Raw genomic sequence first — 17,290 nt, 5'->3', positions numbered from 1 at the left:
CTAAAAAGACAAGCAGCCCACTTTCTCTAACTCTGGAAAGGGAGCCTAGCTCCTCTTTTGAGTCTGTAACTACAGTAGTCCCTTGAGAGGTCTCAATTCTACTCTCTAAACTTCAAACAATGGGTCAGGAAGTCCATAAATCCCCTATAATCAAAAGCAGTTTTAGAGTTTCATTTTTCTAAGAATGATACATGATGAAATGCTGAAGTCTTTCAATAACACTGGTTTCTTTTCTTTTCTTTATGGTACCAGGGCGCTCAACCACTGAGACATATTCCCAGCCGTTTTTTTTTTTTTTTTTTTAATATTTTTAGCTGTCAGTGAATCTTTATTTTATTTACTTATATGTGGTGCTGAGAAACAAACCCAGTGCCTCACACATGCTAGGAAAGTGGTCTACCACTGAGCTATAACACCAGGCCACCTAGCCCTTTTTTTTTAAAATTCTTTTCTTTTGAGACAGCATCTTGCTGAGTTGCTGAGGCTGGTTTTGAAATCGTGATCCTCCTGCCTCAGCCTCCCAAGCTGCTGGGATTACAGGCATGAACCCTGCACCCAGCCCACTGGTTGTTTTCAATCATGGCTACACTGACTATGGAACCCCTGAGCTTTCATCTTCACATACTTGAATTATATCATGTAGTTCTTCTTCACTTCTGGCAACTCTGATCTCTTCACTGGGTCTGTACACCACAGCTATTTTACCACTCTCTGAAATAAAGTTAACAAGAATTAATTCAGAATTTTTCTTATTCTAAAACTTATTGCACACCATGGTAGCACCCTAATGAGACATGCCTTTGATTTCTGAAAGAAAATAAGAGCATTTCTTAGAAATGTCCTCACCTATGCATCAGTCTTAACATAACTATTTGTTTAAAAATACATAATGAAGTATCAACAATGTTTGGTTAAAAGAATGCTGTGATCTTAGAGATAGGAACTAAGAAATAATGACATAGGAAATATTCATAAACAAAAATGTACAAATGGTTCAGTAGATCCGTGGCCTAGAACCCAAGTGTAGATCCGTGGCCTAGAAGACACTTCGTATTAGAAGAAGGAGCAATTTCCTACTCCCTGAGAACCAAAATTCCACCAGAAACAATGAGCAAATTTTTGGAGAAAGTACTAGCATCTTTTATTGGCAGAAACTGGTCTACTTACCTTATAGACAATACAGTTTTCCTTCAAAGCATAAAGCTTTTGATCTAAAGAGTTTTGAGTTCATATAAGCTTAGTTCCTTAGTTCTTCAAGATTGTTACTCAAGAGTTGACTGTTGGAAATTCTAGCTCATGAACCCGGAACGGCTGCCCAGATTGGAAGGCTGAGACCAATCAGGGCTACCTCTTACAAGCAAATAAGGGTATCTGATAACTTAATTAGGATTTCTCAGTTTCTAAGCTTGTAAGCCCATGAACTAGGAGAGCAGTTGTGTTTGGAAATTCTGCTAATCATCACATTTTTTTTGAATGTGGCCTGTAACATTCACATCACAGGAGAACTCAAGTGGGAGTGTGATGTCATTCAAAACCTGCTTCTTTGAAGGCTCACATGAAAGCAGCTAATTATTATATAAGAGTCATATTTACCCAATATGTCAATGCCATAAGTAAAAACTGAACTGAATTCTTAATTCAGCAGAGTTTATTTATCTGTTTACTCAGAAAGAAAATGATAACAATGATAGTGAACATATTATGTTTGCTTATCATGTAAGCATAGTTCTGAACTTTTTACATTTATAATCTCATTTATTCTTACAATATCCCCTATAAGGTAGGCAGAATTACTAGCCCTATTTTACAATAATGAGATTGCAATTTAGAGATATTAAATACCTAAAATCTGTCTGACTATAAAACCTAAATTACTTTAAAAATCTAAGATACAAGCTAGGCACGGTGGTATACACCTGTAATCCCAGCAGCTAGGGAGGCTGAGGCAGGAGGATCTCAAGTCCAAAGCCAGCCTCAGCAACTTTGTAAGGCCCTAAGCGACTCAGTGAGATCCTGTCTCTAAATAAAATACAAAAAGGATTGGGGATGTGGCTCAGTGGCCGAGTGCCCTTGGGTTCAATCCCTGGTACCCCCCCACCAAATAAAACAAAACAAAACAAAAAAACCTAAGTTAGGACTCAAACCCAGGTGTCCAAAACTTATAATCACTATTCTGTATGACAGGCAAGCAATTGAGAAGGAAGACTTGGATCAAATACTTTCTGCATGAGCTTAGGCAAGTTGTTCTACATTCATAAACTGGGGACAATAATATTTGCAGTCATTTTTCTCACAAATATCACAGGACAAATTTGAGACCATTGCTATGAAAGAATTTAGTGAATGAAAGCATTATATGGAAGGTTTTAGATATCCACATTTTCATCCAATTAACTTTCAAAATGAGTTTATTTGCTCATTGAAACTGAAGTACTTCAAAGACAAAGAAGTCTTACCTAAAACTACAATGAACAGTTTCTGGAATGCATCTGATAAAGCCTTCTGAACAGCAAGCTTCTGGGCCTTCTTTCTTTTCATAAGGGTCTTGGCTAAGTTGCTGAGGCTGACCTCAAACTTATGATCCTCCTGTCTCAGCCACCAGAGTTGCTGGGGTTATATGTGTGCCTCAGCCTGCTCCTTATAGGTATAGTTCCTTGGTTGTCACTTAAGCCCTCTCCTCTTTTCTCTATAATTCTGAGCCGAGATTTTATTATTATATTTCTGTTTGGGGAGCTCTTGATACATAACAAACTATTCCAAACTGAGTGGCTAACGGACAACAACCGTTTTATAACTTCTCATGAGGGCTTAGCTGAATGGTTCTTTTCTCTCTCTCTCTCTCTGTACTGGGGATTGAACCCAGAGGCACTTTACAACTGAGCTATATCCCCAGTCCTTTTTATTTTTTATTTTGAGACAGGTCTCACTAACTTTCTTAGGGCCTCTCTACAGTTGATGAACTGGCCTCAAACTTGCAATCCTCTTGCCTCAGCCTCCTGGAATTGCTGGGACCTGTAGTCTTGGCTTAGACCTGGGACTTGGCTCAGGGGATGATTCTGCTAGTCTTGCTTTAGGTCTCTCACATGGCACTGTTAGAAGCTGTCTGGAGCTAGATTGTCTAGGATGGCTGGCTCCCATGTCTCTCACCCTGGTAGGAAGAGCTGGGTTGCTGGGATGGCTGGACCTTTCTCTTTCTCCATGCCAAGGTCTCTTCTTCCAGATTTCTCATAAGGGATCTTAGAGGTCCTGAGAGCACAACAGTGGAAGCTGCCAGGTCTTCTTTAGGCTTAGTTCCGGACATAGGATGGTCTCGCTTTTGCTCCATCTCACTGGCTTAAGAGAGTCTCTAGTCAGCTCAAAGTCAAAGAGTACCTGGAATCCTGCTTCACTGAAAGCCACTTTTTAAATAAAAAGTGAGACCTTTATTTATTTATTTATTTACTTATTTTTATGTGGTGCTGAGGATCGAACCCAGCACTTCACATGTGCTAGGTTAGTGCTTTACCACTGAGCTACAACCCCAGCCCCTGAAAGCCACCTTTGGAGACCACCTACTAGTTTCTGAGTCCCAAATTGCTATCGCTCTTTTCAGTGACAGAACCAAATATCCACTGGTCTACTAAACATCTCTTCTTGGGCGTCCCACAGGCTGCTCAGGATCCTTGACCACCCCAAACCCTCTTCCTTTCAGTTCTCTCCAGCCAACTGTTAGCCTCACCACCACATAGGAGTTCGAGCCAGAAGCTTAGCCATCATCTCTGATAGCTCCCTCTCTTCAGTCCCTACATTCCATTTCTTAAATATCTCTAGAACTCTCCATCTCTACTGCTAATAACCTCTTGATCATGGCTAAGAAAACTGCAAACTGTCCATGTGTGTACATACTTGGGACACATTCCGTTTAGTATTATCTTCATTTTGTGGATGAGGACCCTAAGGCTGGCAGAGATTGGAATAACTTGCCCAAGGTCTCACCTCAGCAAGAGAAAACTAAATAGTGGAAAGAACTAAGTTTCCTCCAGCTCAGCCGATAGGCAGCTCTGCCTCTAAAACCTAGTGCCCCTTGTCAGTACAGATTACTGTCATCTCTCCTTTGGACTTCCACAGCTGCCTCACACCCAGCATTCCTTCCTCCATGTTGGCTCCATCTAATCCATTCTTCATGCAGTCAGAGGGATTTTTTTAGAGTACAAAATGGTCATGGCACTTCTCTGCTTATAGTTTTCAATGTTTTCCCTCCTGCCCTTGAGGTAAAATCTATTAAAGTCTTTCAGAAATTGGTCCCTGTCAACTTGACAGTATAGAATGGGCCAATGGTTTACATGGGGACATTTTGGAAATTTGAATTTTTGTCTTTCTCAATTAAAAAGACATGCTACTGGAATTTGGTCAGGAATTCTAGAGTGTTGCAATTCAAGGGATGATTCCTTATAACCAAGAATTCTCTTGCGTTTCACAAGACTTTTGGATGACCTGCTGGATGTACTATGTGAAAAACGTCTTTGTAATTAGCTGATCCCAGGATCTATCTCCATTAACCGTACACTCAAGGGAGAAGGGGACAAGTTTATTTCTGGATTTCTGGATTACTCTTATCATGAGAATGTAGTCCTTTGAATCCCACCTTTATGGAAGGAGAAACTCCTACTAAATTCCTCTTATTGAGGTTGTTCTGGGGTGTTCCCTTTTCCCATGAAACATTCACAAAAATCTCAAATTCACCTAGTTAGGCAATCACCTTCAGAACAAAAGCCTGCTTCAGTGTTCCACTTACATCTCTCTGTGTCCCCGCCTTCACTTACTGTGTTTTGCCCTGAAAATTCCTTACTTTTCTAAGCAGTGCATCAAAGCATTTGAGATTTTTATTTTTTTATTTTTTTTGGTGGGGGGGGTGGGTACCAGGGATTGAACTCAGGGACAGTTGAGCACTGAGCCACATCCCTAGCCCTATTTTGTATTTTGTTAGAGACAGGGTCTCAAGGTCTCACTGAGTTGCTTAGCACCTGGCTAAATTGCTGAGGCTGGCTTTGAATTTGTAATCCTCCTGCCTCCGCCTCCCTAGCTGCTGGGATTGCAGGTGTGCACCACCATGCCTGGCTCAGCATTTGAGATATATATTTTTAAAATATTTATTTTTTAGGTATAGATGGACACAACACAATGCCTTTATTTTTATGTGGTGCTGAGGATGGAACCCGGGTCCCGCCCGTGCTAGCCAAGTGCTCCACTGCTGAGCCACAATCCCAGCCCAGCATTTGAGATATTTAAAAAATATTTTTAGGGGCTGAGGCTGTAGCTTGGTGGTAAAGTACTTGCCTCACATGTGTGAGGCACTGGGTTCAATCCTCAGCACCACATAAAAATAAATAAAGATACTGTGTGTTAATCTACAACTAAATAAATATTAAAAAATATTTTTAGTTACAGATGGACAAATACCTTTATTTTATTTTATTTATTTTTTAATGTGGCACTGAAAATCAAACCCAATGTCTCACACATGCTAGGCAAGCGCTCTGCCACTGAGCCACAACCCCGGCCTGAGATTTTTTTTTTAAACATTTTTTTAGTTGTTGATAGATCTTTATTTTATTTATTTATAGTGGTGCTGAGAATCAAACTCAGTGCCTCACACATGACAGCCAAGTGCGCTACCGCTGAGCCATAGTCCCAGCCCTCTGAGATTTTTTTTTAAATATATTTTAGTTGTCCATGGACCTTTAATTAATTAATTAATTAATTAATTAATTAATATGTAGTGCTGAAAATCAAACCCACGGCCTCTCCCACATGCCAGGCAAGCATTTTACACTGAGCCACAACCCGAGCCCCAGCATTTAAGATTTTTTCGGTACTGTGGATTGAATTCAGAGGCGCTTAATCACTGAGCCACATCCCCAGCCCTTTTTTTGTATCTTATTTAGAGACAGGGTCTCACTGAGTTGTTTAGGGCCTTACTAAATTGCTAAGGCTGGCTTTGAACTAGTGATCCTCTTGCCTCAGCCTCCCAAGCCACTGGGATTACAGGCATGCACCACCATGCCCAGCAGCGTTTAAGATTTAAAAAAAAAGTTTTATCCAGGATTTTAGTTGTTTTTAGGTCTTTTAGGTTCTTAGCCTGAAAAGGAAAGCACAAATATGCAATATTTTTGCACATATTTAATATGACCTGTCTTTTCCAGTAATGCAACCACTATGTAAATTGTTTTGTATTGTTCTGAACTTTATCAAGAGTTGTTCACCATTTTGGAAAGTCAGACCAATGGCAATTCTGCCTAATTCAACTCTCCTCGGTCAGTCTATATTTTTCCCTATCACATTCTTAGTGATTCTAGGGCTGGGGGTAGAGTTTCCTATTTTCCTCTAACTTCCAGTGTAGAATAGTGCCCAAGTATTTGCATATTGAAATGCCTTCTTCTTGTCTTTATTTTTCTTTAATAGCCAGAAAATTATATTGATCTGCTTTTTAAATTGTGTATCCAGGTAATTTATATTGCTTGTTAATTTCACTTCAGGGTAGTAGAGTTAAATATTTGTTTTTAAAAAGATGCATTGAAGCCAGGTGTAGCAGTGTACCTGTAGTCCCAGCTACTTCCATGAGTTTGAGACCAGCCTGAACAACATAGTGAGACTCTGTCAAAAAAAAAAAAAAAAAAGATAAAAAGAGGACACTAGGAGGGGACAGATTTACTGATGTGATCATTAGAGTTCAAAATTTGGAGAATTTCTGCTATTTTGAAGGCATGTGACTTGGAGCACAATGGTTAACTTTTTGGCATTGGGGTGTAGGTCAGTGGTAATGCTTGTGCTCAGCATGTATAAGACCCTGGGTTCAATCCCCCCCCCCCCATGCCCCTTCATCCCTCACCCCCACACACCTCAGAAAAGATGGTTAACATCCTCAGTTGTTCACACCTGTAATCCCAGCGGCTCAGGAGGCTGAAGCAGGAGGATTGCGAGTCAAAGCCAGCCTCAGCAACTTAGCAAGGCACTAAGCAACTCAGTGAGACCCTGTCTCTAAATAAAATACAAAATAAGGCTGGGTGGGTGGCTCAGTGGCTGAGTGCATCTGAGTTTAATCCCTGTACCAAAAAAAAAAAAAGAAAAAAAAATAAAGAAGAAAAGGTGGTTAACATTGTTGAATCTTGGTTTCCTTGGTTTCTTCATCTGCAAAATGGGGGTGGTATTATGTACCCCACTTCTGGGGCTGGAGCCAGTATTGAGAGGCAGGTTCCCATTTTACTGGCTTTCCTTCTATGTGCCCACCCCTCCAATCCCTGGAATTGATGGCTCTTTCCATTGCTTGTCATCCCTCCAGGCCTTCCTTTCACATTGGACAAGGGAGGGCCCTAGACAGAGAAGGGGCACCAGAGACACGTTGCAAAGGGAGGGAAACAAGGAGGGGGCACACAACACAGCTCTATTCCTTCCTCTCTGCCCCAGCCATGCCAGCCAGCAACTCTCCTAAGTCATCTAGAGACCATCAAGCACATCCTCACCACTACATGCACACGCTCCCCCCACCCCACCCCACCAGCCTCGTTTTTTTGCAATTAGTAATGTTGCAACCAGAAAGCCATGCTCAATTGGGGAGGCGGGTGAGGGGAGGGGGACTTCCCTCTCCTCCGATCCACGCAAACCTCCCCACCACCACCACCACCACCGCACTCACACTGCCCTCCGCAGCTGGAGGCAGCTTTTGCAAAGGCCACTCGGCCTCCGAGGCTAGGGGTGGGGGCTGGTGGGGGCAGTCCTCCTGCGCACCGTGAACAAACGGCGGCGCGGCGGGCGGGGGAGCTCCGGCAGCGGGGCCGGCCTGGGAATGCGCAGCAGACCGGCCGGACAGAGGCCGGGCGGGCCCTCGAGGGGGAGGCCCAGACGCCATCTCCTTCGGCGAACCCTGGGGCCCACCGACCTCCCAGCAGCACCTCCCTTCCCCAGGGAGTAAGTTGCAAGCTCCCAGGCTGTGACAGGGTCACCGGGGCGCCTGGAAAGGCTGAAGCTGGCAGCGGGCACCCGCTGGGCGCCCCCAGCCCGCGTGCAAGCTGCCCACAGAGACCCGCGGCTTTGCATAATCAATCGCGAGACATTTGCATATTAATGCCCCCTCGCTCCCTCCTCCTTACCTCGGCGTGGCGCGCTGGACCGGGGTGGGCAACAACGCTGGGGTCTCAGCGCCCCGAACCGGGGGCGTCCATGGGGGGCCGGTGGGGGGACCCAGGCCGCAGTCTGGCTGGGCACAATCAGAAGCCACTTGTCAAAAGAAACTAACTTTATTTTTAGAACCAAACAAAACAGCCTCTCAGGAAAAATCCTCAGAGCCTCAACTGCCACCACCGGCTTTCCACAAGCCTCTCTCTCCCCCCACAAGCTTCTTTCCACATCCCACAATCCTCCTGCTCTTGAGGCCGATTGGCTGGGTCACGTGGGCAGAGCCAAAAAGTCCCCCAATGAGCAGCTCCGTGGTCTGAAAGGGCAGGGAAACAGTCCAATGAGCATCACCGCAGAGGAGCCAATCAGCTAGATGTTGCTGGGGCCGAGGAGCCAATCAGCTAGATGTTGCTGGGCCGCTGTGAGCCAATCATCAGCCGGCAGCTGGATTGCTGGCAGCTGGAAGTTTGCTGGGGCCCCTTCGGCTGTGGCTCTCAACACTCCTTACCTCGGCGTGTCCCGCTGGACCGGGCTGGGCAACAATGCTGGGGTCTCAGCGCCCCGTACAGGGGGCGTCCATGGGGGGCCGGTGGGGCCCGGGCCGCCCGCCTCCAGCGCCCGGGTGTGAGAGCGAGTGAGCGCGAGGGGGCGGGGGGCGAGTGTGGCAGCCGGTGGCGGCTCTGGCTCCTCCCTCCTCCGCCCCGCTCGGGCTGGGGCTCAGGCTCTGGATCTGCGCGCCAGGCTGGCTCGCGGCTGCTCCCTGCAGGCCGCCTTGCAGCCGCCGGCCCCCGCCCCCCGCCCCCCGCCGCGCCCCGGGACCCTGGCCAGCGGCTCGGCTGCCCGCCCCCCGGCCGCCCGGGCCCCTGCCGGGCTCGGACCCGCCTTCCCACTTCGACGGCTCTGGCAGGAGTGGTACTTGGTGACATGATTTGGAAAAGATGTCATTTAAAAAACAGCCTTTGCGTTTTGAGGGAATTGGGGGTTTGAGGGTTTGCATCTTGGGGTGGGGGAGGAAGTATTGAAGAGCTGCTTCCACCTAATAAATTGGGAAAGAAGGCCAAATATAAAACGCTTAGAGGTGTAGAGTATGTTTCGGAGTTCGGGTCCCTTATCTACCAGTCACTCACTTGTATGACCTTGAACAAATCACCACTGCTGCGGGGGTAGAGTTACCTCCAGTTAAAAATGAGAGGATTGAGCAGGTGAATCCTGGGGTCCTCTTAACTATGTTTTTAATCCTTCGGGGGAATCCTTCTTCTTAACCACCTTCCCTCATTTCTAACATTAATACTCATCCACTGCCTCCCCTTTCAAACTACACCCTTCTCAGTAGGGGCTCTTTGTATTCAAGGCCACCTGCCATTTCCCTAACAATCTGCTCCCCGGGCTGAGCTTCTAAGGGGTCAAGACTTGCCATAATCCCTCATCTCCCAGCTTTACTGAAGTGGTATTTCCTCCCATGTTTGCCCCAACAAAATCCAAATGGTACCAGGGCCAACCTAAGGAGGAGGGAGGGCTGCGTACACATAGATCCCCTTCCCGGAAGAAGAGGTCTCCACTGCAGCCCCACCCCCCTACACACACACACACACACCTGCATTCATGGACATAAAACCATGCCAGTGACGCCAGAGCCCCTTTCATCTCAGGACCTCTTAGCGCCAGGCAGAGGTCTAATTATTCTAGCACCCCCCCCCTGGCCCCGCCGGTTCCCCCGCTGTCATTAGCCCAGTTTTACCAGCGGGGGCCACAAGCTTCCCACGGTTCCCAGGGCGGGGCACTGCCTTCACAGGCTGTTCTTGGGGAGGAGAGAGAGAGAGAGAGTGTGTGTGTGTGTGTGTGTGTGTGTATGAGGTGGGGGGAGTGCGGACTGCTCTGCTCATCGCCCAGTTTATACTGGGCAGAATCACTTGCTGAGTTGAGGTTCTGACCAACAGCCTATCCAAGTTCGGCTCCCTTTGCCCATCTTAGTCTTAGCCATCTCCATTATCTGATGGAACCACTTCTCTTACAGCAAGTGTTAGGGTTTGCAATACATAACAGAGGGGAGGATTCCTTTCTTGGAGCCCCTGAGACCAAGAGGATGAGAAGGGCAGCTGGGCTGACACACCCATGGGGTGTGCAGTTAATTGGTGGTGATGAGGGCAATGCAATAGGTGAAGGGCACCTGCGGTGTGCAGTGGCAGCTGCAGTAGGGAATTGAGGTTGCAGTGTGCAGAATCAGCACGCAGTAAGGGCACCTGTGTTCAGTCTGGACTCAGAGCGAACACATTCAACAGCTGCAGTGTGGGGCGGAAGGCTGCAGTGAGAAGTCAGTGCAGTGTGCAGTGTAGGTGCTTCGAGGGTGGCTGCCTGCCAATTGATGCCACCTCATCAGTGATCAGGTTTGACTGAAACCCTGGGGAGCAAGGCTGCAGCGTGCATGCTCTATCCTGCATGAAAATAGTTTCTCAGGTCCAGGCTGCCCTGGGAGTTGGGAGACAACCTGGGTGCATGAGATACACATTTATATTTTGCCTCGACCAGGTAAAAATAGGAGGCAACAGAGAGGCCCAGCAGTCATCTGGATTAGGGCAGGGGGGAGGAATCCAGAAGGGGAAGATGAAGGTGCTATTGTTTTTGTTTCCCTTCTATTCTCTCTCTCTCCACCACATCTGTCTTTGATGCAGTGTCCTAAAAATACTGGGCGGGGGAGACTTTCTGAAATCCTAGATGCCCTCCTCCCCAAAGAAATACTAAATCCAGGGCTAAAAAAATGAAATGCCTCAAGATCTACCTCCCTCCAGCCCCTGCTAGGGACAGAGTGGGGTAACTTGAACCCTTCCCATCTTCTCCTGACCTCTCCCTTTTTCCTGATTTCCCAATAGAGTCTGGTAACAGACCTGGGCAAGGGCAAAATGAAGGGCACACTGCCTCCAGAGCAGGTGTCTCACCAGACGCCCAGATCCAACCCAAGTCTGGGCTTATAGCCCCTGTCCCTGTGTTGCATCCTCCTCTTCTCACCCGGTCACCCTGCCCACCTGTTTCCTGAAGCTTCTCGCTCTTCTCAGATTCAGATTCAGTTCATCCCCAGCTCCTGTTCCCTTCTTGCTATGAAACCCTTCACCTAGACCATCCCCTCCCATCCCTGATACTCTGTTTCACGGCACACCCAGCTCCTATGGGGAGAGCCAGAGGGTGGGGTATGAATGTGAATGGTTAGGGACCCTCCAAGGGGGATAAATCTGACGGTCCCCCTCCTTTCCACTCCAGCTTAGATTTTGGTTGCCAAGGAGGCAGCAGGAACAGACTGTTCTCTGGGCTCTAGTAGGAGCAGCCATGCCCAGGCCCCTCCCTCTCTCTTTCGCTTCTCTCCCTCCCTTCCTCCCAGACTGTTGCTAGGAAGCACCCCAAGATTTCTTGAGGATCTAACCCCTCTCAGCCAGAGGACCCAGATATCTTTCTGAAGAGATTCCTCCTTTCTTTCTGAAGAGCATCCTTCACCTCTGCCAAGAAGCATCATACATCTTTGATAATTTGGGAAAACAGGGGACAAGCCTCTGCCAGCTAGCCCTGGAGCTAACTCTGTGGCCTGAACTTTAATAATTTCCCTTCCCTATCTCATTATTTATTTGTTTATTTGGTGCTGGGGATGAACCCAGGGCCACACTCACAATAAACATGATCTCTACCATTGAACTACACTACCAGTCCCCCTACTGCATCTTGACCTCCTGGACTTTGGGTAATGTCAACAACTAATAAGTGTCCAGCAGATACCCCTTCACTCTGTAAACACAGCCCCTCTTATTAGAGGTGCTCTGGAAAACTGAGGAAACTATGGTACCACCAGCTAAGAGAACATAAAACTTGGATGCTTTTCCCCTTTAATGATCTCCTAATCAAGAATAAATGATGCTTGGATAAAAAAAGAAGAAGAAGAAGAGATGAAAATGGAGGAGGAAATTAAGTTTGGGGGCAGCTGGGCATGATGGCACATACCTGTAATCCCAGTGATTTGCAGAGGCTGAGGCAGGAGGATCGAAAGTTCAAAGCCAGCCTCAGCAACTTAGTGAGGCCCTAAGTACCTCAACAAGACCTTGTCTCAAAATTAAAAAAAAAAAAAAGAATAAATAAGAAAGGTTGGGGATGTGGCTCAGTTGTAAAGCACCCTGGGTTTACTTGCCAGCACCAAAACAAATATACAACAACAACAAAAGAGTAAAATAGCCACTTATTTCTCCCCTATCACCTTTGTCTCATTAAACACCCTAGCTATGAATCATCAAAGAGGGAGTCAGGGGAAGGATCACATCTGGTGGAGGCTTGCTTTTGGTAGTAGAAGCAAGAAATGGAAAAAGAAGCAGGCATCTGTCTTTTAGGGATTCTCCTACCTTTATTTTTAAATTTGACACTTTTTTTTTTTCCAGTAATAGGAGCTGACTCAGGGCTTCAAGAATACTAGGCAAGTGCTTTACTACTGAACTACACCCTCAGTCCTTTTTATTTTTTTATTTCCAAACAGGGTCTTATTAAGTGTCTTTCATGCACTTATCCTGCCTCAGCCTCCTTAGGTAGCTGGGATTACAGGTGTACACCACTGTGACCAGTGACCAGTCTTTCTTTCTTTCTTTTTTTTTTTTTGGGGGGGGGGGCAGGCAGGGAGTATTGGGGATTGAACTCAGGGGCACTCAACCACTGAGCCATATCTCCAACCCTGTTTTGTATTTTATTTAGAGACAGGGTCTCACTGAGTTGCTTAGTGCCTCGCCATTGCTGAAGCTGGCTTTGAATTTGCAATCCTCCTGCCTCAACCTCTGGAGCTGCTGGGGGATTACAGGCGTGTACCACTGTGCCCAGCAATTTTTTTGTGTCAGATATTGCATCCCCCAATTGTTCCCAGTCTCTGGTTCCATTTCCCCACAGAACCCCCTCAACTTACCTTTGTCAGGAGAGCACCGGGTGTGATGGCGCATGCCTGTAATCCTAGCATCTTGGGAGGCTGAGGCAGGAGGATTACAAGTTCAAAGCCAGCCTCAGAAATTTAACAAGGCCCTAAGCAATACTGTCTCAAAATTAAATATATATATATATATATATATATATATCTCAAGGGCTGGAGATATAGCTCAGTGGTTAACCTCCTGGGTTCAACACTTGGTACCAAAAAAAAAAAAAAAAAAAAAAGAGGAGAGCGGAGAAGAGAAGAGGGAGCAGTCTCCTTTACCATCAGAATTGGGGCTTACTATTCTGAAGGATGGGACAGTCCTGTGTGGAGGTATAAAATAGACTCCAAAGGCAGTGGTGCGTGCTTATAATCCCAGCTATTCTGGAGGCCGAGGCAGAAAGATTGCAAGTTTGAGACCAGTCTCAGCAGTTTACTGAGAGCTTGTCTCAAAATAAAAAATAAAAAGGGCTGGAATGTGGGATTGGGCTGGCTCAGAGGTAGAGTGCTCGCCTAGCATGCATGAGGCACTGGGTTCAATCCTCAGCACCACATGAAAATAAAATGAACCTTGTGTCCATTCACCTATAACTAGAATAATAATAATAACATAAAAAAGGGCTGGCGATGTGGCTCAGTGGCAGAGCACCACGGGGTATAATGGGGTTCAATTCACAGTACAAGGGGAAAAAGGTGTCGAATGAATAAAGGTAGAAGAAACCCTGAAATACAGCCAGGAAAAGTAGAGTGGCTCTCAGGGCCTGGAGCAGGTGCAATACGCAGGAAATGCAGGCTGGTCTCCCTTCCCTGATACTGTCAGGCTTCAGGATCACTACACCTTTCTTCCCTGCTGTGCGGGGAGTGTGGAGAGGGCGGGTGTCCTCCAAAGTATTAGGGTTAGTTCAAATTCTGCCTTTCTTGAAACAGTGTGAAGACAGAGATAGGGATCTGAGAGTCCAAGGGCTGTCCTTGGGGCTTTGCTTGAGGTTATAGACATTCCACAGGCCTCTTATCTGTGATTTCTTCTTCCAGATAAGTAGAAAGCAGGGATTTTTTTTTTTTTTTCTCTTAATACTAGGGATTGAACTGACGGATGCTTAACCACAGATCCCCCAGCCCCAGCCCATTTTATCTTTTACCTCTATCTTTTATTTTGAGACAGGATCTCACCAGATTGCTTCCGGCCTTACAAAATTGCTGAGACTGACCTTGAACTTGTGATTCTCTCTCCTACCTCAGCCTCCCAAATCTCTGGGATTACCAGCCGCCACACCTGATGAAAGCAGGGATTTTGATTTGGGAACTGGTAGGGAGAGGAAACAGCTTTGGAGCCATCCGTGTGGGACTGTATGGTAACAACTCTCTTTTCCCATTCACCTACGGCTCATAGTTGGGGGACCCAGGAAAGCTTCCAGAGGAAATTGTTCTACCTTGGGGACAGGAATGACTCAGTTTCCTTCTGGAGCAAAAGGAAGCTATAAAGCTCTGTTTCTTATATGCTTACTGATAATTTCAGTGTGTGGGGGTCTAGACTCTTGCCTCTTTTCCTCGATAGCCTAGATAAAAAATGTCCCCTTCCCCTTGAGAACTCCAAAGCCTATTTCTCCCAGCCTCTTACCAGACCCTGGCTTAGATGCTTTCTTGCCACCATTTTGTGTGTGTGTGGTGCATGTGAGGCAAGCACTCTATCAACTGAGCTATATCCCCAGATCTTTTGATGCCAGTGATGCCATTCTTTTATTATTATTATTATTTATTTTAGTTGTAGATGGACACAATACATTCATTTTATTTATTTTATGTGGTGTTGAGAATCAAACTCAGTGTCTCACACATGCCAGTGGAGAGCTCTACCACTGAGCCACAACCTCAGCCCTTGCCACCATTTTTTTATGTTTATTTTTTAGAAGTAGTTGAACACAACACCTTTATTTATTTATTTATTTCTATGTGGTGCTGAGGATCGAACTAGACGAGCACTCTACCACTGAGCCACAACCCCAGCCTCTTGCCACCATTCTTGATGTTGCCAGGTCACTCTGCCTGTTTGGCTTCTGCCTGCCCCTCCCCTCCAGCTAGACCCTTTCCTGTTGGGACCAATCAACAAGGTAAAAATGTTGGGGCTCAGGGGTGGGAGAGCAGAGGTGGGAGCGCAGCCTTGTTGGTGCTGAGAGACAGCCAAGGACAGTGGAAAGTTAGGAGGGGACTTTAAGGGGGGTGTTCAGGCGACACTTCCTTTTAATCCAAAGAGGACTTCAGCATCTTTTCTGATCCTCTGGAAGATTTTTGTGAAGTCTTGTTCCTATGGTGGGCAAGGCAGAGAGCTTAAGAGGATCCCCAGGAAGATATTTTGTTGCATGGGTAGAGGTGATTAGGGAAAGGCTGTCTCTGATATTTACAGAGTAAAGAGTAGAAAGTAGAAAAGAGTCAAAGTAGAGAAATTGAAAATAGCCCTTGCCCAGAACTAAGGGAGTCCTTGAATAGGAATCTGGTCCTTGAGGAACCCTGCCAAGACTAGAGAAAGGACTGCTTGTGAGAGGTACGGTGATAGGGAAGGCAGATGACTTGACTACAACAGTTGCCTTCCCATCACTATGAAATGGGGAAGAGGCATTTCCTTAGAAATCTTCCAGGCTTCCTGCCAGAGGGCATGGTTTGAGCTCAGATTATTACTATCCTCAGGGTCCAAATATTCCCCCCTCCCAGGTGGACCGGAGTCAAGACCCACTAACTCAGTGAGGTCAAGTGCAGTCACCACATTAACAGCTTCTCTCCAAGAAGGGCAGTTTGGGCTATGAGGGATGGGATAGTAGCACAGGATCCAGGAATGGCCCAAGGCTGGGGGGCTTAGGCTTCTGTAATAGAAAAGGAATAGGAAGTGGGGGCAGGCAAAGGTGGAGTGAGGGTCCTGGGAGAAAAGGGGAAATCAGCTATGTGAGAGACTACAGAGAAATAGGGCTTGTAGTGGTGTCAGGTGTGTGTGTTGGCGGGGGGTTTCTGGGGGAGCCTGGAGGTTAAGCATGAGGAGTATGGGTTCTCCCTCCTTCATGTTTTTAATACTTTAGCTACACATATTTGACAACTGTCTTGTATAAACACTCTTCTCTAGTAGTGTCACTTGGGAAGGCACAAAGGGAACAGAATGGAGGGGAATGTGGGTGAGTAGAGTGGGGAAAGCCATAGGCAGTATCAATCTTAGAGGGATATGCTGTGGCCCTCCTGACCTTTGGACAGTATTCCTATCTTCCCATTTAGACCATGCTCCAGAAAACCAGGATCATGTTATTATCTGCCCACATAGCTACAAGGTTAGTTTCAGAGCTTGAGTGGGATGCTCTTCTGGAATCATCAAGATTTTCCTTCAAAAGATGGCCTAGGAGGAGCCAGTTGTGGTAGTGTACATCTGTAATTCCATTTATACGATTATTTTATTTATTTTTTTTTTTTTTGATGCTTGGGATTGAATCCAGGGCCTTGTGCATGTGAGGTAAGCACTCTACCAACTGAGCTGCATCCCCAGCCCTCCTCTTACTTGGGAGGCTAGGATAGGAGGACTGTGAGTTAGAGGTCAGCCTGGGCTACATAGTCAAAATCTGTCTTAGAGAGAGAGAGAGAGAGAAAGATGGAGACTAGACTCATGGGTTGGGATATCATGCTCTTCAGAACATGGGTTTGGGGGCTAAAAATGAGGAATGACAGAACATTGGTGGCGGGCCTCCATGTTATTCTTGTAGCTGGTTGTTCATAGAACAGGAAAGGCATGGGGACTTTGAGAAGGGACGCTCAGACATCCGTACCAGAGGTGGATAACATTTGGTTTTGGGTTTCCCACTGGAGGGAAACAAGCAAAAGCTGTGGACATAATAAACTACAATATGGTTCTTAGGAATAAAGAGAGTTTTAAAAATGAACTTCAAAAAGCTCTAGATTTTTAGGGAAAAATTTGAAGATAGTAGAGGGTCTCCACATACTTGGAGATCTTTTAATTTTACCTTCTGTGCTATGAATGGAACCCAAGGCTTTATGCAAGTTTTTACCACTGGCCTCCACACCGGCTTCCAATTTTTCTTTTATTAATATCCTGATATTAGTATGTTACAGTTATAACCTTTAATTAAATTCCATGCTTTATCAGATTTCCTTAGTTTTTTTTTTCTTCCTTTTCTTTTTTCAGTACTGGAGATTGAACCCCGGACCTCAAACATGCTAGGCAAG

At 46.0% G+C, this 17,290-nt stretch overlaps 1 long non-coding RNA gene across 4 annotated transcripts; it reads right to left on the bottom strand.

Moving 5' to 3' along the window:
* Window positions 1–623: 623 nt before the first annotated feature.
* Window positions 624–8,846, bottom strand: LOC139702537 (uncharacterized). 4 transcript variants are annotated; one of them, XR_011705156.1, is made up of 5 exons: window positions 8,127–8,846; window positions 6,879–7,082; window positions 6,577–6,633; window positions 3,148–3,333; window positions 624–711 (listed from the first exon to the last, which is right to left on the bottom strand). It is a non-coding gene; the product is annotated as an uncharacterized lncRNA (long non-coding RNA). The 4 variants fall into 4 exon arrangements; XR_011705157.1 differs by having other exon boundaries at window positions 3,148–3,329; XR_011705158.1 differs by lacking the exon at window positions 6,577–6,633.
* Window positions 8,847–17,290: the final 8,444 nt, after the last annotated feature.

This window comes from Marmota flaviventris, chromosome 17 (assembly GCF_047511675.1).
Source record: "Marmota flaviventris isolate mMarFla1 chromosome 17, mMarFla1.hap1, whole genome shotgun sequence".
Classification (NCBI taxonomy): Eukaryota; Metazoa; Chordata; class Mammalia; order Rodentia; family Sciuridae; genus Marmota; species Marmota flaviventris.
This window is presented reverse-complemented; position numbering and strand designations above follow the sequence as displayed.